The following is a 22,543-nucleotide window of genomic DNA, read 5'->3' on the forward strand; positions in this document are numbered from 1 at the left end:
GTGGAGGCCTCGGACAAGCCCCGGGAAGGCCGCGCCCCCCGGGCAGGGGCCCTGGCAGAACTCCGTGTCGACACCATCGCAGGAGTTGCTGCCCTTACTAGCAGAGCAGGGGTCAGCCTCTGGGCCCCGCCTGCTCACCCGCCGGTGCGAACGCCGGCGTGCTCTTACAGACCGCGCCTGTTTGCGCGCTCTGTTCGCGCGGCTCCCTACCGGCTCAGCTAAGAGGGTCCCGGGGGGCTTCCCCTCCAGATCCGGCTCAGCCGCGCCGGCCCCTCAGTCCCTCAGCCCCACTTACCTTAGGGGGATCAGCTGCTGCTGCCCCCTCAGCTGCTCCGCTCGCCGCCGCCGCTGCTACTGCTGCGCTCTCCTCCGCTCCGGGTCCAGAAAGGAGGCACACGTGTGGGAAGGACACACGTGCGCCTGTGTCCCTCTTCTCCCCACTGCTCCTGACCTCCAAGAGCCTTCAAGCTAAACCAGGCTGACTCCATGCCAGCATGTGGGACTCCTGGCACTGTAGGTGGAAGCTGCACATCATCGGGTTGAGCTGGCTCTATGCCTCCACTTGGAGATCCCAGCATGGGAGTGGGAGCCCCAGATGGAGGCATGGAGCCCACCCAGCTCAGTGGTGCACAACTCCCTGTGGCTTCTGGTCTGCACACCATTAGGCTGGGCTGGCTCTATGCCTCCAAATGGGGCTCCCTGCTGGAATGTTAGAAGCCCCATATGGAGGCACAGAGTCAGCCAAGCCCAATGGCATGTGGCTCCCGCCTGGAGTGTCAGGAGCCCACATGCTGGCACAGACCCAGCCTAGTCTGGCTCAAAGATACGTTCCAATGGGCCAAGTGAACTTTATGCTGCCATATCAGCTCCTGGGATTCAGCCAGAGCTGCACGCCTCCAGGGGCCCTGCTGCTTGCTGCTGCTGCTGGTGGGGGCTGTGTGCCATGGCAGATGCATGAGGCAGGGGACAGCCCACACCCATCCACACACTCACACCTGCAGCCTCCCACAAGTGCCATCCTCCAGAGACCCCACACTGACTCAGACACACCCACACCCTTTCACAAACACCTTGACAAGCCCCACACCCCCTATACCCACAAATCCCCCACATGCCCCACAGACAATATACAAGAGTATTTTCAGCTATTATGCAATCGCTTCTATATACACTATGCAAACACAGATAAATCAGGATATTTTGAATAGAATTAAGGGCAAGGAGGAAGAGTAGCAAAGGTCAGGGGTTTGGGTGTGATTTCCAGTCCCAAGATGGTGAGCAGGGGGTGGGGCATTTGTCAAGGGGTTGGGCTACCCTTGAAGCCCTCAACAGCTCACCAAAAGTCATTAAGCGGCCCTTCATCCATAATAATTGCCCACCCCTGTGCTACAGGTACTGCTCCATGGATGGTTAGCTGAAAACTTTTACAAAGATGAAGCAGGATGAAGCAAGCTTATACAGGTTTATATATTCTCTCTGTGCCAAGCCTAGGAATCCTGTGAAGGAGCAGATCCTTCCCACTTATTTCCATTAACCCACACCGAAGTCTAGACTTAGGCAGTATAGTAGATTTAGCCTGGCCCTGAATGTATACCCTGAACTGCCAGTTATTTTTAAAAGGCTTGCAGTACTTTTTAATTTGAAGAAAAGCTGTTAAACATTTAAACTTGACTAATATTATATTCAAATGATAAATTATCAGTCAGAATGGTGGTTGTCATAGGAACACATCCCCTGTATTGGCTGTATAAATTAACATTTTTTTATAGAAGTAGCTGGGTTTAATTATTCGAATACATGTCATTATAGTTAAATTGATATACCAGGTTGTAAATTGAGTTTAGGGGACAGATATAGCATACTGTCAAGGTAAAATTCCCAAGAACTAATGAGGTGATGGGCCTACAGAAATAATCTTAATGGCAATAGATCCGTTTCCTTGTCCGAGGAGTCATATAGTGGACATTGATGTGAGTGATTCATAAGTTGGAATGATCCGACTATTCTTTCTCAAGATTGTTTGCAAAACCCTCTGAGATCTCTGTATTGGCTGATAGCCCCAGAAACGTCTTAAGATCTTTCTGTCTATACAAATAGAAACATACAATGATTTGCCTTATTAATACTAATTAATGCACCTAGTTATTTTTTAAATCCATGATGTGTTACTTTCTCATTTCCATAAACAAGGCCGTGTTGGTAATGCCATTAAGCCATTTGTTTTTTGTCTATGAAACTTTTGATGATATGCCTCCAGCTTTTAGTTTTCAGTAAAAATTAGACAACAAAGTCTGATCCAGGGGAAACTAGCTTTATTCATTAAATTAAAAGTTTGATTTATCCTATTGCTTATCCCCAGAGTCTGTTTGTCAGCCTGCTTACGGTTCTTTTAAATTATATATAAAAAGATCAGAGATTCTTTTAGTACAGTAATACATTCTTTATGAAGCCAGATGTATTCTTGTGTGCGGTTTTATCTGTTCAGTTATGTTCATCACCCTGTACTTAAGCAAATTAATTAGAACCACAAAAGCATTTTGATGATCTTTTTGCTGGAGACTCAAACCTGTATCAGAATTCCTCTAAACTTTGTCCACGTCAGGACTGGATTATCGTTGCTTTAGGACCAACACTTACATTTGCTTATAATTTTAATATGAACAGTATTACATCAAATGAGCATCTGGATACAGCGTTACGTAAAATTACATTGCTTAAACACTGGGGTCATGTACAGGTGTTCAAAAAATCCAAAGCAGAATCATTGTCAATTATGTGCTTTACTTCAAGCATCGTAGGTTAGTTCAGGAGTGAACAGAACACATTTGCATGAGGTGAGAGGGACCCACAGGCTCCCTACACTGGCCAAGGCCAGCAGGTTGGGGACTCTCCTGCATGCTTCCCACCACGCTGGAGGCTGCCAAGGGCAGCTGAGTTCAGCCAAGTGGCTGAGCCACGCCTGATTGACTGCTGGGAATGCAGTGGTGACCCACTCTGAGGTTCTCATAGAAGTCTAGGGCCAGGCACAGCGCAGACTTTGTGATGATGGCAAAGGGTTGGGGGCATGTGCCCAGCATCAATGAGGGGTGGCCTGGCCACTCCTTAGAAGGAAGGATCAGGACTCTTGGCGTTCCAGTGAGTGGTAGGTGGCAGCAGCAGGTGCTTGGTGTAGTTACAGGAATTATGATTGCAGGAATCATGCTGAGTGTCTGCTGCCACCACCTGCCATTTGCCAGATCTCCGAGGGGCCCATCCTTCCTTTTACAGAGCAATGCCCCCCCCCAACTGCCCCATTGGTTTGCAGCTCACAGCTGACTGGAGGTGGGACTGGGGAGAGATGCTGGGAGAGCCTGAGCAAGGTCTGTGCAAGAGAAGCCTCTGGTCCCCCTCCTTGCATCTGCTTGTTTGCGGCTCACAGCTAGCTAGAAGCAGGATGCCCGACGGGGGAGGGCAGTGGTATGTGCTGCCTTGATTCAGTACAACCTGGGAATGGGGCCTGCTGGGCCAAGTTCCAGCATGCCTCACTTTGAGGGGGGTGGTTGGAAGGGGGCCATCCATCAGCATGGGATGCTTGTGGAGAGAAACCTAACTTGAGTTGGTAGAGCAACTGGTACAGAAGTTCAATAGACTGGTCTAACCTAAATCGATTAAGTCTTAACCACACTGATCCAGGTCTATCTTATACTGGGTTTCATCATCTCTAAACCAGTCTGTGTGCGCTAAACTTCTGTCTGGTTACTAATATACTGGTTTATGTGTAATTCCTTTACGTGGCTTGGGAGTTATAGTGTTTCAGTAAATGCAGGTGAAGAGATGGTGGCTCATTAAATGGGAAATGAGTTATCCTCACTTTCACAGATGTGATATAAACTTTTGCCATTATAATTCATAGTGAATAATTCAAAGCCACTATCAAGTGATGGAAGTTAGATGCTAATGTCAGTCAACGTAGTATTAATCTGGAGCGATTCCAGTGAAGACTGAGTTTATGCACTTTGGATTTACACCCATATAACTGGGGTTTTCACATGGCTGAAGTTGTTTATTGGCCTGTGCAGATTCAGTTAGTAGTCTCAGTTCCTGTGAGTTATGAGAACTGAGCACGAAACAAAAAGCGACTCAAACATTTACTCCTGAAATTAAACTTTACCTTCATGCGTTGATTTTTTTCTCTTTCAGTGATCTAATGCCTGATTATGGCCCATGGCATAATGTTTTAATCATCTTTTCGGTGAAATATAAAATCAAGCTTTAGGATATCCCTGCCTCAGTCTCAATCCTTTGGTTCTCTTTACAAAAGTATTAGTAATTATTCAACAACCCCGGCAAAACTTCTGTTGGGTACTTTACAGTTTTCTACGTGAAATTTCGAGACTGGATAGTCTTATTTTTCAAATGCCAGTCAGCATCCCATTTGATGATGGTTTATATGCCTGTTAAGTATAATATTTGAAACCACCAAAACACAAGTGATTTGAGAGAGTTCTTTATGTCTTTTTAAAATAAAAGTGTAAATCAGACTGAGAACAAATTAGAGCAATCATGTCAGTTTTTCTACTTCTACATGGCAAGCTCTTTGGAATTGGGCTCATACCTTTTTTCCCCCCGTCCCATATATAGAAAAACTACATAATTTCCTGGCTATTCAGTAAATAAATAATCAGCTCCCTAAAAGCATTACCCACAGCTGGTTGATACTAAGTGGGCATAACCTCCTGCAATGGTGCAAATGAAAGCACAGTTTTGGTCTACTTGCAATGAATACCATTAGAAGTCTGTTTTTACCAGTTGTTACTGCAGTGCCTTTTTAAAACCTTGGACTATGTTTGTAATTATGGAGGAAGGAGGCAGGCGGACCTGAAAACTGCCTTTCTACCACCCTTTCTCTCAGGCCTGGACCGGGCTTAGGTTTAAAAGCTGCAGCAGCTTGAAAGCTGCTATGCCCTGTGACAACTTGCCGATTGGAAACGATCCCCTAAGGGCCAGAGCTGCAGTAAGGATCACTCAAGCAGCGTGCACTGTAGTCTTGCCCCGCTGGCTCCTGACAAATCTGGATGTCTCATTTGAAATAGGTTTAAAGTCCCTTTGGCCTGTTTCAGTGGTCAGAAAGGAAACTCAGTCAGACCAAAACCTAGTGAGCAAACATAGCAGCTAGAACTCATTGCTCCAATAGGAGATTGCCTTCTGAAACTTGGACTGCTTAAAACAAGTTGTTTTTTTTTTTTTAATTTATTTTTCATCTCGGGTCTGTTCAACGCGATCCCGTGCTTATTTAACTGCTTGCCTTTCTGAATTTTTTTTTTTACTAGCTTAAGTGTTAAACTGATTTTTTTCCTCACACTAATAGGTACATTTACATTCTGCAAGATGTAGGATGCATAGCCATTATCTGGCAAAGTTATGTATCTAACAGTTTAATAATTTAACAGCTCAAACTTTCACAGAATCTTGCCATTAACTGACTTAAATTGTATTTTTTGACACTGAGCAATGTTATGGTAAGCAAGTGTGTGTGACTGGAAATTATCTCATTTTTCACAGTGAGGAAAGATAATACTGTTATAAGGGGGAAAAAAAAAAAAAGAAAAAACCTTCCTGCACTTATTCCATTTCAGCTGAGAAATACTGCAACTAATTTTTGCATCTTTAGAAAAAAAAATGTTGTTAAAAATAAAACGAGCCGTTAAGATGTACATATTAATAAGTCTTAAGTTTACTGGTTGCGGTTAAGTGAGCTGTGTGGCCAACGTACAGATGCAGTTTAAAAAAGAGGTAGTCCCTCTCTTTCTAATGGCTAGCTTTCCTTCCCCTAGCCTTCAGGCAGATACTTGGGCAAAATCTAGCTCCTTATTATAGGGCTTACTGTATATTTATGCTCCATTTCGCTCCTCTAGAAGTCATTTTTTTTCCATTCCAGCCTCAGGAATGTATCTTGCACATTGTGTTGTTTTTCCTTGAATGCTGATATTTTAATTGTCAGTAGCTGGTAATGAGAAGCTAATGGTTCTCCAGTGCCTCAGAATAATTCACTGTATAAGGAAGAGAAGGTGGGCATCAGAGTATCAGTTCTAGCCACCAGATTCTCTGCCCTGTCTGGATTAGAGCATCTTGGGAGCTGCTCTAAATTATGACATCTGCCAACTGCCTCCATCAGGCTGTAACAAGCCTGGCGAGGGGTGGAGGGGTTCTTGATTAGTCTGTCCTGCCACGACCCGCTTACCTCTCTGGCCTCCTGGTGCACTCTCCTGCCTTGCCTACCTTGCCTTGATGTTACAAATGGTAAGTGTCCTCAGTCAACTAGGTTGCCAGTCTGAAATCTCTTTGCTGCTGCAGAGAGCTCCATCTCTCTTGCTCTCTCAGAGTCTAGGTTGGGGTAAAACCATACAGGCCTGGATGGCCAGTTCTGGGTTGTGGGCGTCTGCCCGGCCTTCTCACTGTTGCCTCTGCGTAGGGCTTGCTTCAAGTACCCACTTCTTCTCTCACCAAGCATCAATTTAGAGCCTTGAAATAGCTCTCCCAGAGTCCTTGGGCTTCAGCTCAGACCAAAGTGTTTCTGGACTGCTATGGGCCCTTTTTACAGTACTCTGGGCTCTCAATCCATTTTCTCAGGGTTTGGTTGCAGTCCTCAGGCCTGGCTATGACCCGACGGAGTTCAGGCTCTTATGTCCCCTTCATGTTCTTTCATGTAAATCTTACCCAGCTTTGCTCATGTTGTGAGCCATATGATGTATTTACAGGTATGAACATTATGTTTTATTCCCTGTATGAGTTTGCCTATGATAAGTCGAAAAGATTGTCAAAAATTTTGAAAGTTTATGAAATAATATTGATGGCCAAGAAATGTAGCGGTCAGGAATACTCTTCATCTTTCTTGTGCCCTTTATGTTAGTTAAACCTCCGAGTAGACTGATACATTAATTGTATAATCTTATTCACCAGCCTTATGCTGTGTAATATCACAGATTATGCTGGAGATGGAATATGAATTGAAACAAACTCTCAGAATTGTTGGGTTATGAGTTTATTTCTTGTTTGTGGGCTTGCAAGGGATAAAGCATTATCATTTTACTGTGGAATAATTTTTTTTTATAAAAGAAGCCATAAATAACGTATTGATAAACTAGGCTTCATAGCAGATTGAAAAACTCATTGGCAGAGGAGACAAAAAACAAAGATAAATGACCAAAAAAGCCATACTTGAAGCTGATGAAAGAGGTGACTCATGTTTTGTTTGGCGGTGATGAACGTGGTGTCAGTAATACAAGTTAAGTTACTTAGAAAGTCATTTTCCTAGCCAAAGTAGAGCTTAGAATTGTTTATTATACAGCTTGTTTCAAAACTACCTGGAGCTCTGGGGAGCTGTCACATCCAGGTCCAGAATTTGATTTTCAGGCCCTTTACCATTACAGTTGCTAAAAAGGATAATGGTTCCCTCAGATAAACTTTGGTTTTTCCAGGGGTGTTTTTTAATATCAGTTTTCCTTAAGCCATGATTGATCTTTTTTTTTTTTGTATTTATAATAGTTTTTCAAGGGAACAAACAACATTCATCCTAGGAATTGTAGCTTGCTATTCTGTTGGGGTGAATTTTATTCTCTTTTTTTTTAAAAAACATATTCTAAGTAGGGTAACAATGCTAATGTATTAATAGTGGAGGTAAGTGAAAGGTAGCTTAAGAAAAGGTCAATGTTACATAAGTATCATACGTGAATATGTTTGCACGTGGAGCATCATGACCTAAGGACAAATTCAGAACAGGTATAGGTGGGCAAAACTTCTTTTGGGCACAACCTCATGGGCATTTTGAAGCACAGAGATGTGCTGTTTGAATTTACCAGCCTATGCATCCTGCCACTTCTGGGTTCCTGAGCTGCTGGGTGGTTCTGAGAGAGGAGGAAAAAAGTCTTTATATGTATGCACAGTTAGGAAGACTTTGAGGGGCTGAAGGAGTCGGAAGGCATTATACATTGCTTGTATGAAAGAGAGGGGAAGATAAGATGAGGAATTTGCAGTTTCCAAAATTTGAAGTTAATTAAAAGAATAAATTAGGCCACCCTGTTTCTGGCAGAATATTGCATTAGATATTGTTGTTTTTTAATGGAGCCCACTATGTTAAAAAGATAATCAATTATTGATTAAATAAACTACTTTATTTCCCAGGCTTGAGGCTTTTTCACAGGTCAAAGTCTCTCCTGACCATAAGTATAGACCTATAATCATTAGCTTTCTGTTTCCTTGGTTAACTCTTTAATTCCCTGCTGTTAGTATCTCTGGGATTCAGCATTCTTGCCACATTTCAATTGCTTTTCTTTCATGCTAATATTTTAATAAGTTATATTTACATTAAGGTTAGCACAAATAACTTACAGTAATGGTTTTTATCCACAACTAGAGGCAAACAGGATCAGTCCACTTATGTCTGTAAACCCTCAGGTTAATTCCTGTCATCTCCCTGAGTGCACACCATGAACTGAATTGCACTGTTTGAAGGATGTTGCATATATATATGTAATTGTACGTTGATGTCTCTGTAAGGAAAGAATAGCACATTATTTTTCAGCTGGAGGTACCAGAAGTAAATCTACATGCTTCTGAGTCAAAAGAAGAAGCTGCTCTTCACATTAGAGGATGTGGCTCATCTTCCATTATCTCCAGGAGATTGAATAACAACCCCTCAGTTGCTCAAATTGATTGCTTTCTTCAGAAACAAAATCTGAATTATCCAAAAGATTCCTATTGAAACACTAGTATCACTGGCTTTGGTCATGCAGAACTAGGTTGTATCTGCCCTTCCCAACATAAATAGATATGAATAATATTTAGTTGTCTCATTATTTGCAACTGTAAACTCTGAAAGACTTTGTAGCTACTACCAGAAGGTAAAGCTATTTTTACAACATACACGCAAAGATAAGGAAAGAAAGTTCCTGGAAAATATAAGTCAAATGCAACCATTTTGATTTCCTGATACTGGCTTGTAAGAATTCCTCTGTGCGGCTCAGATCCATTTGCAGGTAGTAGAGAGCGTTATCAGTTTCCAGAGGAAATGGGTTTCCAAACAAGTTTAAGACTGCTGCAAGTCTGTCAAACTCAGTGACTCATGACTTGAATTCTGGAGTCAAATCGGCTATTGTTCTAAAATAAAGGAATCTCAGAAACTCATTAATAGTCCATCAGTCGGCATCACTAGAAGATGTGGAAAGTAAGCAGCTTCTTATTTTCAAGCCACATTATGCATTTAATTTTCAGAATGATGCAGTTTGCTTAAGCAAATGTTTAAGCTCCAAATAATATTGGGAAATGTCTTGGCACTTGGCATCTGAAAACTGAATTGAATCAGATAAACCCTTGTATCAATCAGAAAAAAAAGTCACACCACTCTCAAGATTTTGAGTAATAAAGGGTAGTGCCACGTGCTTCTTCGTTGCAATCTTTTTTCTTTTAGTGGACTTACATCAATGATAATTTTGGTTCATTGTCTCTCTAACAAATAGGATCACAGGACATTACAGCTGCAAGGGAAGTTCATGGGGTCATTCATCCCTGCCTAAACTATCTCAGCTATTCTCACCTGCTTTTGAAAATTTCTAAGAATGGAGAGTCCACAACTTCTCTAGGGAACCTGTTCTGGCACTTGACCACATTCGTAGAAAGTTCCTCCCAATCTAAATTTCTCCGACTAAAGGGCAAAACTCCATTAGGGCAAGAAATTCATCCTTGGCCTTTGTTGACTTTTGAAGTAACAGATCCACATAATTTGTTAACTACGGACAGGCCAAATGAGTTTTTCCAATTCAGGAAATTCCACATTAATGTGTCTTTACCATTATGAGAGTGTACGGCCACAAACAGAAATGAGCTGAATGGTATTTATGAATAACTGCAGGGCAGTCACAATAAGCAAAGCTTTTTTGAGTCTTTATTATCCATTGCCCATCACACAGCCAAGATGTAATTTCAAAAGAACATATTTTCCCTAGGAGCTCTGAGAAGTCTTGGCAGAAACCTTGATAAATATTTCGTTTGTGCTCCCCCTGGCATGCACAATTTTCTCTTCTCATCCTACTGTAATGAATGCTTGTTGTACTAACATTAAACACCTTAATTTAACACTTTTTAAACATCCATAGATTTTAACCTTCTTCTGTTTTAGAATGCTGCTACATTGCTTTTCTTCTTATGCGTTGGGTCTCACAAAATAGTAATATTAGACAGGCTACTGCAGGTTTTCCCTCCATTTTTATATGTTAGGTCTCTGGGTACACCCCACTATAACATTCAATGGGAGTCTTTCCAGTGATTTCAATAGATGTTGGAACAGACCATGACTAAACGATACAGTATTTTACAAGTGGTCAAACTGGGGGGGAAATTGTTGAAAATAATGCTTTACATTACATGGTAAAACAGAACACATTGTTTTCCAGTATAATTTATTTGCTATCATGCACCTTAAGTAGGTAAAATCCTGACTTCACCAAAGTCAATGGGAGTTCTGCCATCCATGTGTACAAGGAAGTAGGGCAATGTAAACACACCTAACAATTTGGATCTACATGTTTAGCACAAATGCGAATCGTCTTGTAGAAACACCAGTTTATTCTAATTTATAGTAAAGAGCATAACTAAAAGAGTTTCCTGGCAGCAAATAGTTTATAGCAGTCATTCGAAGCCAAGGTAGCATGCTCCTTCTTATTCCCGTCAATGAATAAGCATTGGAGAAAATGATAGAACAGTATTGTCCAGAGGGTAGCAGCTACATTTCCCATTGTCATTCAAAACACTTGGCCATAAATTGGAAAGTCCAACAATCCCAGTCCTTCATCGAGTATTTTCCTACTACACACCTCTAACCCTGAGGAGGGGGAGAGGGTAAAATCCTATTTAAATCAGTGGAAATGTTGTCATCGTCTTCAGTAGAGCAAGGATTTCCCCCAGGATTTTTTCCCATCAACCAGTATATTGTGACATATAGCCAGCACCATAAGATGATGATACTTTTATTTTTTCCAGCTCAGGGCCAATTTATCTTTTTGGGCTATAGTTGGTTTGATCACAAACCAAGATGTACAGATAAAAGTAAAAAGAACTTTAATATTACAGAGTTTTGACAGGTTTTTCCATGACACTTTTCTAAAAAGGTTCCTTTTACTACTTCAGTTTGTTCCTGTTTAAATTCCATTTTGTAGCAATTAACTTGTTCTGAAACAAAAGAAACATGGTCAAATTGTGGGGCAAACAGACAGGGAAAACTTCTTAATGAGTAGGAGACACTGACTTACAGTTTAACAAGAAATAACTTATGAGCCAGATCTCAGGTGGGGTCATTTGCTACTTTATCTAAAGCCACTAAGGATCTGTCTTTTTTATATAGAAATCTCTCTCTCTGTCTGTATATGGCCATATATTTATGAAACACCCACAGATGCACACTGGGGTGTATAGTGTGTGTGTGTGTGTGTGTGTGTGTGTGTGTGTGTGTGTGTGTGTGGGCGGGCAAGATGGCCCCTGTTGTTCTGGCCATGTGCTCAGCGCATGGTAAACTGGGGTCTGTATTTGGGCAATATATGTAAAACCCTCTAGCCTCATTGGCCAGAGAAAGCAGAAGATCCTTCAAGCAGATGAGTGAGAGAGAGGCTGGACTCTGGTACTCCCTAATTGGACAAGGCCTGGGTGATGTCACATGCAACCCTTCTGCCAGGCATTGGTTGGGTTCAGTTTTGGGGTACTAAATATATTTTACCTGGGCTCGAGCCCCCACCCAGACCAAATGAATGTCTAGGGTGCTCTGCAGAAACAAACCCCACCTCCTTACAAGCAGTATAAACACAAACACCCAAATTTATTACAGAGAACAAAATAAAAGTAAAGAAAACATTGAATATAGTTTTAAAACACTAGTAACTAAAAAGCAAAGTCTACAGGTGGCATCCTCTTGGGGAGACTTCACCCATATCCAGGCGGTCTGGGACCTGGGACTCCCCAGTGGGTCCTGCACCCCTATAACTGCCTACAGCAATGGGCTGGAGTGGGGCGGGGGGCACAGCAGAGAGTCCTGAGCTGCTCTTTGGGTTCACTGTGCTATGGGGAGCTGCTTGAGAGCGTGGGTCCTTGTGCGTTGCAAAGGGCTCCACTGCTCCTGGAGAAGTGGTAGAGCACTACCTCCACTTACGCATGGTGGCTTTGAGGGGCTAACTGCGGGTTTCATCAGCATACTGCACCCCAAAATCCATAGTCCCAACCCCAGCTCTGCTGGGCAGAAAACTGCAAAAGAGCTAGAAGGAAAGATCAGGCCTATCTTGGCTTGGCCCCTGGCACCTAACCACATGCCTTAGTAAAGATATAAATTACAAAAAGGGACAAAAGGAGGCCAGGCCTGAACTGGGCAGCAAAAAGGCAACCAGGCCTATACTTCACTGAGGCCTGGAAAAACAAGTAGTTCCAGGTCTCACTATGGCTCAAGACGTAGTAAGCTTCACCCTGGCCCAAATCTGCTAGCCAGACATATCGCTGAGGGTCAGCCACACAGCTAGGCTGAAAAGCAATAGATGTGAAACAGCAAAAAGGGCCCAGGCCTATAGCTCCAACCTGGACATCTGGCCATACACCTTATTATATGAAGTGTGTGTATGGCCAGATGTATATATACACCTCGTATGTACGAACACCTTTGCTAAATGATGATGAGTTATAAGAGACATGTCCATGGGTATTTGAAAGGTATAAACAATGACAAAGAAGATCATCTTTCTTGGGTGGTCCAAAGCAATCGATCTGGGAGGAAAATAAGCAAAAAAAAAAAAAATGCTTTTTAGTTGGAAATGAGGAAAAATTCCTGCTGGTGAATTTTTTTTTTTTTTTTTTTAACGTATTAGGTTGAGGACCTTGCACTGGTAACAATGCTGGAAGATTGTTTCTGGAGGAACAATTCTCCATTTGGAGTAGAATAGAAAAGATGATCTTATAATAGCTACTTTCTCTTTGGTTTCTATGAAGTTATGTTAATACCAAGAATTTGGATGAGAGGTTAGAGCCAGTTGCAGGGAGATGCTTATATATTAATAATATTGACTTTCCCTTATTTTCTTATAATACTGTGGCTCACTTGTAAAATCGTTTAGTGGATGCTTTTCTAAAGTGGTCAGTAATACAAGCTTACAACCTTTTTCCTTAGGCTGTGCTGAATGTGGCAGGTTCTCTTTTCCAGAATACTAGTGCTGAGAGAGATTATCTAAGTACGCTAGGTTAGATAAGTTCATTACACCCACGCTGCAGTTGCTTCACCGGCTTCTTGTTAAGCTGTATTTGACTATGAAATTACTCTTCCATTTTCTGAATTATTGCACTGCCTTCCACTTTCTACTTTAATAGATTTAACAGTTCTCTTTATAGTCTTGGGTTGGCAAATATTGGTCCTCTTATTTCTAAACATTATTCCAGGTAATGCAATTATAAAACATTTAGCTGTAGAGCTGTGTAGCCCACTGAATATTAGATTTAGATAACACTGTCAATATGCAGTTCTCAACGATGCCATACCCTAAACAATAGGTCTGGTACAACTCAACTCTGACACGCTGGAATCGCATGTAAATTATGGTGGGCTAGTTGTTAATTGAACCTGAAGACATTTTAGCTTTGGGGAATTTCAGATCAGTCCCAACATAGTTCTATTTTGTATTTTGAAAAAGATTAGTTTGGGAATTGTATATGCTTTGCTGCTAATTTTAACTTTTGATTGATTTGATAATTCCCTGGTATGATTGCATGAAGTTATATACAGATGACTATAAAACTGTGTTGCAATTATCATCTAGTCATCCAAAAGCTTCTTGAGAGAGTAATGTAACTCTGTGTGTCACTAATTGGTACTCTATAGAGATGTTTGCACATTGGAACCTGTAGTTTGAAACATTGCATTTCTGCTTTTAGTAGAGTAAAACATTCATTAAGGTTTAATATTGATCTTTCGAAAGAGTGAAAGCAATGACAAACCATGGCAGAGAGCAGGTTTTACCTTAACATTGAGTTGCTAATAATCCTGAGATTTATTGTGGATTTTGAACCTTTATCTCTGGGGGAAATGGGGGAGAGGCATTAGGGAGAGGAGAGAGAAAAATGTTTATTGCAGCACTGAGAAATTATCCCATACCATAATATGAAGGTGCTAAAGGGTTTAAAAGGGTTTCATTATTTCAGAACGAGTTTAAACCAGAGCCTTTTCTTTCTTTTTAGAGCAGTTCTGTGCAGAGAAAATGCACACCCAGAATGATAGTGCATCTCAATGTGCTGTTTGGCAGTTTCATTATTTGGCAAAAAAAGTTAATTTCACACCCCAAAAACTGAATAAAATTGACAGCTGACCCCTTTTAGGGGGAGACAAAAGTTAAGTATTGAATTGCCAGCAAAGAAAAAAAGAGGAGCTTTCCGTTATGGTTGCCACTATTAAAATGAACAAATGCCAAAGAATGCCACCTTTAAAAAGCCCATTAAAACCCCAGAAAATTGACAGTTAAGGGAAGATGGAAAAGTGTGCGAATGCCCTCGCACAATCTCTCTAACATACGAACGAGGGTGCAATCAGTTTTTGCTCATCTTAAAATAACCTCACCCTTTTCTTTTTTCTTCCAATCCTTCCTTTTCTCCCTTACTGGGGAGCCTTCATGTGAGTAGTCCCACTGACTCAAGTGACACTCATTTTCCTGGACATTTTTCGCAACCATTGGAATAAAAGGGAAGTAGGGGAAAGAGGGAGGAAAAAATGGTCAGTGGGTGACTACAAAAAAGAACAATTTCTTCTGCTATAAGGCAACTTCAGGGCAAGGTTGTGGAACAAGAGATACCTCGAACACTGGTGGTTGCAGGGCACTTACAGCTGGAGGGCTGCTGACCTTCCTGCTTGGCTCGAAGATGCCAGGGCACTTTTCTACAAGCTTTTTGAGGAAGGCTGTGTCACTTAGAGCAGTGGTGCTCAACCGTCTGACCCACAGGCCAGGTGTGTGGCGCAGGGTCTGTCCGCGGATGGGATCCCACATAACGCTGAAGATGCCAGCCTGACCCTGCATGTTGGACCTAACCCTGCACACACAAATCTGGCCACATGCCATCCTGGTATAGGGTGCTAGGCAACGTTATCTGCCCTTCAGGGCTTTCTGTGGGTCTGGAAATTTAGCAGCCGGGGGCGGCAATTAACATTGCCACTGGTTGCCCACTGCCAACCGTCCAGACCCACAAAGAGCACTTTGGCCAGATGATACAGCTCCATGGGTTAGGTCTGGTCTGTGGGCTGTTGAGCACCATTAACATAGACATTTTCTAATGTAGGCTCTTAAATATGGATCCCAAATATTGGCTTTACAGAGTCGCTCAGTATAAATTTAAGTGCACAACCTTGGGTGCCCAGTTTTGGCCATGTTAGTGTTCTTGAATTACACAGTTAAAAAAGCAACGTTATTAACTGTCTTATCATTGTGCATGTCAAGCTTCTGTAGTTGCTATTGGGATATCGCATGATGGTGAATGAGAAGTAATTTGGTCTAGAGGATAATCTCTCACAAAAAGTTAAGAGTGGTGTAACATTATCACTGCTGGCTCACTCTTTAAGTTCCATATTATTTTAACTACATATAGGCTAGGTACAAACGTTACACTTTTACTGGTATAAGTGATCAGAATCAGGTCTATACCTGTAAGAGAATAGAAGTTCAACATAAACTGACTGGTTTAAAAGTAGAAGAACCTGAGCTCAGGTTTACACCCCCCCTGCCAAAGGGTGAGTGCATGTTCTGTCGTCAGCCAAGTTAAACTATGCCACTTATAGAAAACGGCATAACTTATCTCGATTCCACCTCAGACTTTCTAAATGTCTGTACATAGCCAAAGATCCCAGTCCTTCTCAAGCTGAAGTCATGTTGTGTGCTTCTGCATGGGAGGCGGAAAAGATCCAAACTATTTTGTATAAAGGACGCTACACAAAATGCAGCTGGGTCCTATTTTATGGTAGAATTCTGCTAGAATACCAAGGTTACATTTTTCCTCTCCAGTTTGTAACAATCTATGCCTTTCTTCCTAATTAACGCATATCTTCTCTCTTATTCAATATGTCACATAGTAGACACTGTGGATTAGATCCACAAAGGGGCTTTGGCATTGCAGCATATGAGTTTTAGAAGCAGAATCCACAGCTGTGAATTAGGTGCCCAGGCTCCTCATGCATAGGGTCCTACGCAACTCAAGGAGATGGCTGGTCAGTTTTGTAGGGAGATTGCAGGGCTGGTCATCACTTTTGTGGGCTGATCATGGTGGCATCCCCCATGCATCTGATTGGGTGAGGGGCTCTAGTGGTCCCACCCCTTGTTGCTAATGTGTTGCGAGGGCTGTCAGTCATACAGCCTTGCCACTGTTTGGTTGTGAGTGATGTCTATCATGCAGCCCTGCCACTGATGGGTGGAAAGGAGCAGGTCTGCACAACAGACCCACTCAACCAGTCAATGGTGAGGGACAAGGGAGGTGGGCTTCGCTTCACGTGGACAGCCTCCCCTTCAGTAAGCTGTGCCATGAGGACTACTGGATCCCTCTGGGGAGCCAGCATTTTATTTTCGGTACATTTTCTTTTTTTTTTCTTCCTTGGATTTCACAGATATTGCCCACTTTTGCAAGCAGTTCCAGATTTCGTGATTTCCGTGAAATCCACGAAATAGTGATTTCAGTAGGTCAGTGCTTATGCAGTGCATGGCATGCATTAAACACCTCAAAAAGGATCTCTCAGTAGCAAGCATATGGAGTGGTAAGCTAGTCAGTGGGAAAGGCTTATGACCTCTAGAAAATTTTCCCTCTGTTCATAATTCACAGCCCTGATCTTGAGATGAGAAGTCAGCAGAGGTTCATTTTTTTCTTTTAAAAAAATGAAAGATTAAAGGGGAAGCTTCCCTTCCATAAAATGGTCTAGAGCACTTGAGAATGTCGCAGCACTGTGTGGTTCTGTGTGTATAATGCTATTAGAGTCAAGAAGCACATTTCTGACATAAGATCAGTGCAAAATGTGTATTAATATTCACTAAATCTAATTTAATGTGCAAAGTGAGTGAATTTACTGGTTAAATGCTTTTCAGGCTAGCAAATATTTAGTTAGCATATTTCTCTTATGTAAATTGAAGCCGGTTCCAGGCCTAAATGCAACCATTTATCTATCTTTAAAATGAGACTAAATTGGGGTAAATATGTAAAAGAGTTGTTATTTAGTTTTGTTCATGCATAATATGAAATTTTGCAATGGAGCATTAATGTAGTAATTATACATATTTAGATAGAGTCTTTCAAGTTATCTTGAAAAGCTCAGGCACCGGCAATGTAATATGGGTTTAGAGCTTGATCTTGTAGCATAGAAATCCATAGGAAATTTGAAATGTTCTTCAGTGATGAAGGGATTCAGAATGTAAAAACAAGCAGTGCTCTACTGGGTCAGATCAATGGGCCACGTTTCCCCTCGTTTCTCTGACTGGCAGCAGCAGATAGTTTAGACAGACAGCATATGAACAGGGCATGTCTGGAGTATTTCACCATTGTCGTGCCCTTCTTAGGCTCTGATTTAGAGATGTCAGACCATACATCCCTGGCTGTTCTGTTTATGAGCTGTTAATGATTCTGTATTCCACAAATTTTTCCAAACCTTTTAAAAACCCGGTTATACTTTCTGTTTGTAAGACCTCCTGTGGCAATGAGTTCCACTTGTTAACTACATGCTGCTTTAAAAAGCCATATATCCTGAGACTTTTCTAAATCTCATTGCCATCTTCTGGTGGATTCATGGCATATATGAAATATGTTGTTCTTACTTACTGGTAGACAAGTGCTCCAAGCCAAAGCCTATCACTGCCAGAGGCAAGAGCCTCCCAGTTGATAATCTCAGTGGATTGGATGACGATGGCATGTTTTAGAAGAAAGGTTGTTTTACTGGCTTTGAGAAATGGGGTCCCCCAAGCCAGAGCTCAGGCACATTGTCTTTGATCATTTCTATTTCCTCTATTATAGAGGGTTAAGGCATGGGCAGTACCATTCAGGCAGTGTATCCAGAAAGGAAATTATGTAATAATATGGCCGATGGAGTTAAGAATGTTCAATATTATTAGGGCTGAGCAAATCTTCCAAATTTTTTTGTCTCTATAGAAGAGTGTACATGGATATTCAGGACTATTTATTACTTGTGGGCCTTTTTCCCTTCAATACCAGTCCATGATTTTGCTTCCAAGCGTGGTTCAACTTTTATAGTCTTTTTGAAGTCTTTTAATATTATATTTAATTTCCTGTTATCTTCTAGTTAAGAGGAGACAGTTTATTAGGGATAAAAGGGTGTGTGTGTGGGGGGGGGAAGCTAGCTTGAGAAGCTCAAGAGAGGAAATATAATAAATGAGAAAAGAATGTGGAAAAAAAAAGCAAAAGGGGGGGGGGAATCAGTACAGAGGAAGTTAAAATATTGGAGATTAGATTATCTGTCTGTTTGTCTACTGAAGTATACTGAAAAGGCAGGGTACGTATGCACCTTTAGGCCACATCCACACGTGGTGTGGATGTTTGGTTCTCTGTGGACAACTACTAGTGGCACACCTTGCGCTGACACTACTTGTCCCTAAGGAAAGCCTGTGGCATGTGTGCTTTAGCACGCAACAGTTTACCCCAGGGGCAGTAGGGGAGGCTAGGGGCAGCACTGGGCTGGCCCCAGCAGCCTGACCTGGTGTCCTGGGGGTCTCCCAGGGCTGCAGCAACAGTGATTCTGCTGTGCGGAGCCTGGCTCCAGCTGGCCTGAGCCATTTCTGAGTGGTGCGGGCTGCCGGTGCATGCGCTGCTCGCCTTTTTTCTTCCACAGATTATTTTTTTGATATCCAGAGGTCCAAAAAACCCTCCAGACTGCTCCATTGTGGCATGGAGAACAGCTGACTGTGTGTTTGGTGGTGCCGCAGATGTGTCTGCAGCTCAACACATTGCACAGCTGCACTCGCCTAGATGCGGCCTTATAAACTAATTTAATAAGCTATAGAGAGGGAGCACAAGCTTTCATGAACCCAAGTTGACTTCATCAGATGCTGTACTTTAAGTGTATACTTTAGGAAGAGAAGAGACCATGATGTAAATAGGTAATTATTATTGGGTCAAATCTCAGAGTCCTTACGCACTTTGGCATTTATCCATGTGCAAAGGACTGATACGGCACTCATCTCTCAGGGCAGGATAAATTCATTTGGAACTTGACTAGGAATTTAATCTAATGCTATACTTTTGGATTGTAACTATATTCTCTATATGAGGCCAGGATAGAACTGAGCATTGGGGATGTAGAGGATAGATCTGAGAAAAAGAACTTGTTTTTAAATTATCTCCTCTCCTCATTTCCCCCCTCTGTAATTATTCATTTACACATGGCTTGGTTTTAGATTTAATTATATTCTAAGTGTCTTTTGTCTAATCAACAATGCATGATGAAACTGAAGCACCAATATTTACTCACCTTTTTCCATTCTGGTAGTGCAATTACAAGCTTATGGATTCAGTTGTTGGATCAGTTTGTGCTGACATCCAGTGTTAATTTTCAGGGTCAATTTCAGGACAGATGCCCCATAACATTTATCATTCATTCATCCTTTGAAGTGAAACTCCATCTCCTGCCTCACTTTTCCAATATGTTCTGAGTCTCCAGATGTTTCCCATTGTCCCACGACTGTTCATCATTTTTAAGTCAAGAAGTGAGCTGTACCCAGGCATATTCATTTACATAAAAGGTAGCATGCAACTCTGTTTACAGCAGCAAAACATGAAGTCGTTGTTAATAATTAAAGTATTAAGTGCTTTTCCAGATCAAAATATTTCAAGTTTTAAAGGGTTGAGATATGTGTCAAAAATACCAGATGCCCTTGATGGAAGTGCCAACATCTGCTGAGATGCAGACCTGTGACCTCTAGATAAGTTTCTATACACAGAAAAATATTTATCTTCCTACTTTGACCTTCCATGCACAAGACATGAGCCACGGATTTGTTTCCTAGGGAACTAGTGACCGAGAAAAATCTATAATTAGATCTGTGGGTTATATGCTACAAATGGGAATTGGGTGCTAAACAGATTCTTAAAATACCCAGAAGTTTTGCATTGGTTTCAAATGCAGGCAGTGAAACCAAATGGTTCTTGATCTTGTTTATTGCATTTTTTTTAAACGTGTCCAATTATGAAGATTTGTAAATACTTCCGATATTATTCATACTCCCCCCGCCCCCACAAACACACACCTAGAATCCACTCAACTCCATCATACTTTCTAAGAACAAGACTCAGCAGGCAGCTTGGAAAAATGAAGAAAATTTCGGCAGAATCTTTGAAATCATAAATAAAGCTGGACATTAGATTTCAAGTGTGGGCTTGATCACATCAATTTCCTTATGTTCACCTACCCCGTTTTGCTCACTTTGCTTCTCTTATTCAATTCTGAATCAGATGCCTCCGCACTCATTCCTTATTATGTGCTTTCAGCTACTTTTGTTCCTACTAAAAGTTTCGCCTTAATGCATATCGTGTGTCCTCGCTGTGTCTCCCCTAAAGGCGGGACTCCAAACATGAGTTTGTAGCTGAGACCCTTGATAACGGATTGGTGTGGTGAATGGGCTATGATTGCTGTTGAATCCAGGAATGGGAAACTACCCTCCGATTTTCCTTAGTTTGACACTGCATGAAGGTTTCCATGGAGTGTGAGGAGGAAAGAGTTGGGTAGAGGAGTGTAGAGTAGTTCTACTAGAGTTGTGTAGATCCTCTCAAAATTAAACAGGACTGGGCCTCGGGCAAGGCAGCTGCTAAGGGTTCTCTAGTGGAAGCTGCTGTTTACATGTAAAGCTGAGTGAGAATGTGTAGATGAAAAGGCATCCCAAAAGTGAATAAACTAGGTGTGAGTTTTGACAACACACGTTTTATGCAGTCATTTACACTTGTACAAGCTAGGAGTAAAATGCCACCACTCTGATTTGCTACTCACAAGGTCCAGATAAGTGTGTTTACACAAGCCAGGAGACATTGGATCTGTTATGAAAGTGGTTCAGGAACAGAGACAAGCAAACATTTTTGGAACAATATTTTATTTACTGATAAGTATAGGTTTGGGTCACCCAAAACTACTCAGCGTTAAAAGTGGGCCATAGGAATCGGGAAAACAAATAAACAAAAAAACCCCCACCTCCACCCCTCCCTTGATTTTGGTATGTTTAAAGTGAAACGTTTTGATTTTCCTCTTGAAGCAACTTTTCAAGACTAAATATATTTTAAAATATAAAAAAGAAGGAAAAATCATGCTGAAAATGAAAGAAATATTACTGAGTAAATAAGTTTTGCTTGATCCTAAATTAATTCTTTCTGTTTTTTTGTTGTGATGAGGAAATAGAAACAATCATTGTTGACCCAGAATATTTATTTATTTATTTATTTGTAGTTTGGCCAGTGAGCCAAAAAATCCGTTATTTGCGTAGTTATAATTAGTAGAGAACTGAGCCACGCAACCTGTTTATTTTTTAGGCAAAATAATGTCAAAGAGCCAGAATGTTAAAATATAAATGTAGTTCAGGGAAGGATTTTATCGACCGAGGTCATGAATTACAAAAAGTGCTGGGCACATTTAGTCTAATATTTAATATAATTATTAAATTATTTATATTTAATATTTATTGCATGGATGATGATTGCATAAGATATATACAGTCCCATGTCCTGAATTCCTACAACTAGAAACCATTAAATGCTTGTTTTCTGTGGACCTGCCTTTCTTAGATCACAATTATAGGTTTATAGTAAATCACCTCTATAAATCCCCAATCATTCCTCTTCTATTTTTAAAGAGTCCGTTAGACATTGTTTTTTCAATGCTTATTTGTCAATCACCCTCAGATTTTTCTTGACAACTAAGTATAGATTTGGAGCTCCTCCAACTGCTTGCCACTCAGAGATGTCAGCCCTCAAATTCTCTGAAACTGTGTGATCTTCCTTGAATGAATACAGTATTTCCTGGTTTAGCGACTTAAGTAACAATTGTCGTGATTGAATAGCTGTTAAAAAGCCCAATAAACCAGTGAGATACCTAGAAATTCGGTGACTGATCATAATTCCAAAATATTTCTCCTTTTGAGATTGAGAAGAAAAAATCCCTACAGTTAGAAATTCTGAAGACAGGATAATAAGGGACTCTGTCACGTTAAGGATACAGGCCAATTAACTAATGATCCACTGTAGAATTTGGAAAAACATACATCATTCCAGACAGTAAGTAATCTTTTTTCCTCTCATTAAATCAAGAGCAAGAGGGATCTGAAAGATTGCTGCAAAAAAATTGCACTTTCACTTGTGAATTTAATAATTAATTTAATAAATCCCGGGACGTCATTCTCCCCTTGTACTCGGCCTTGGTGAGGCCGCAGCTGGAGTGCCGCGTCCAGTTTTGGGCTCCACAATTCAAAAAGGATGTGGAGAAGCTTGAGAGAGTCCAGAGGAGAGCCACGCGCATGATCAGAGGTCAGGA

The 22,543-nt window shown here is 41.4% G+C and overlaps 1 protein-coding gene and 1 long non-coding RNA gene across 2 annotated transcripts in view; one reads left to right on the forward strand and one right to left on the reverse strand.

Moving 5' to 3' along the window:
• Positions 1-22,543, forward strand: part of CDH13 (cadherin 13) — a 758,015-nt gene that overhangs the window by 317,111 nt on the left and 418,361 nt on the right. The window lies entirely within an intron of this gene.
• LOC109310659 lies at positions 10,985-19,723 on the reverse strand. The gene is made up of 2 exons (XR_002101287.1): positions 19,502-19,723; positions 10,985-11,202 (listed from the first exon to the last, which is right to left on the reverse strand). It is a non-coding gene; the product is annotated as an uncharacterized LOC109310659 (long non-coding RNA).

Source organism: Crocodylus porosus, unplaced genomic scaffold (assembly GCF_001723895.1).
Source record: "Crocodylus porosus isolate Cpor-Errol unplaced genomic scaffold, CroPor_comp1, whole genome shotgun sequence".
Classification (NCBI taxonomy): Eukaryota; Metazoa; Chordata; order Crocodylia; family Crocodylidae; genus Crocodylus; species Crocodylus porosus.